Genomic DNA, 1424 nt, shown 5'->3' on the forward strand with positions numbered 1-1424 from the left:
GGCCTCCCAAAGTACTGGGATTACAGGCTTGAGCCACCGTGCCCGGCCAGAGTCTCATTCTTTAGCCCAAGCTAGAGTGCAGTGGCACGATCCTGGCTCACTGCAACCTTCACCTCTGGGGCTCAAGCGATTCTCCTGCCTCAGTGTCCCAAGTAGCTGGGACTACCACACCTGGTTAATTTTTTTGCATTTTTAGTAGAGATGGGGTTTCACCATTTTGCCCTGAGTGGTCTCGAACTCCTGAGCTCAGGTGATCCACCCGCCTTGACCTCCCAAAGTGCTGGAATGACAGGCAGTGGCCACTACGCCCAGCCAAAATATAGATTATTTTTGTAAAACGTGTCACTGAAAGGATTTGGGCAAATAAGAGTGAATCTTTTTTTTTTTTTTTTTTTTTAATTCAGTCTCCGTAGAGACTATCAAAAATTGCCAATGCCGACTATATTGCAAGTCGTCAAGGCGGAGTATTGGGAAAAGTTTTCAATTAGCAATAACGGCGCTTCGGATAAACCTCATTGGCCACGATACCTCAGCTGCGCAAAGCTGAGAGTGAGCGTTTTTGGTGCAGGCTGGCACTCACACGCGGAGACGCTGCAGATCAGTCTCCACCCTCGGCCTCTGCGGAGGGAGCTTGGGTCCGGCTAGCTGGACTCACACAGCTCTGGACTGCAGGAGACGGCCTCGAGCCCCCGCCCCCACTCAGTTGTTTTCCTTTTTTAAAGAGCAAGCCCGATTGGCTTTGCCAGGGGGAACAAAATGTCTGCTTGGGCCTCGGGCGGGCTGGGCGTGGGTGACAGTTGTTCAGGGAGTTCGCTGTCTGCAGGGCCTGCTGCCAGCACCTGTTGACCTTGTGGGAAGTTCCATTTGGGCACAGCCCCTCCTGCGGGGGAAGGGGGAGGTTACGGCCCCATTTAGATTGTTGCCAGGCAATCCACATCTTCAGGGTCAGGCTGTCCTGTTTGTCTTTCCACAAAGCATAGCTTTAACAACATCTAGATTGTCGAGGGAACATGAAACGGAGCTTGTTTTTTTAATCCAGTTCTCATCATTGCCCTAAGAAGTGACTGATTTGAAACAACTTTTAGATGATCTGCGTGCAAGAAAAACCACAGGGACAGCCAGGCGTGGCGGCTCATGTCTGTAATCTCAGCACTTTGGGAGGCCGAGACAGGCGGATCACCTTAAGTCAGGAGTTCAAGACCATCTGGCCAACATGGTGAAACCCCATCTCTACTACAAAATACAAACGTTAGCTGGGCATGGTGGTGCAGGCCTGTAATCTTAGCTACTTGGGAGGCTGAGGCAGGGAGAATTGCTTGAACCTGAGAGGCAGAGGTTACAGTGAGCCGAGATGGCGCCACTGCACTCCGGCCTGGGCAACAGGGCAAGACTTTGTCTCACAAAAAAAAAAAATAAATAAATAA

General features: G+C 50.9%; 1 non-coding gene across 1 annotated transcript; it reads right to left on the reverse strand.

Annotated features, from left to right (window-relative positions):
* Positions 1 to 404: 404 nt before the first annotated feature.
* LOC120363690 (U4 spliceosomal RNA) lies at positions 405 to 545 on the reverse strand. The gene has a single exon (XR_005579147.1). It is a non-coding gene; the product is annotated as a U4 spliceosomal RNA (small nuclear RNA).
* Positions 546 to 1424: the final 879 nt, after the last annotated feature.

This window comes from Saimiri boliviensis, chromosome 3, assembly GCF_048565385.1.
Source record: "Saimiri boliviensis isolate mSaiBol1 chromosome 3, mSaiBol1.pri, whole genome shotgun sequence".
NCBI lineage: Eukaryota > Metazoa > Chordata > Mammalia > Primates > Cebidae > Saimiri > Saimiri boliviensis.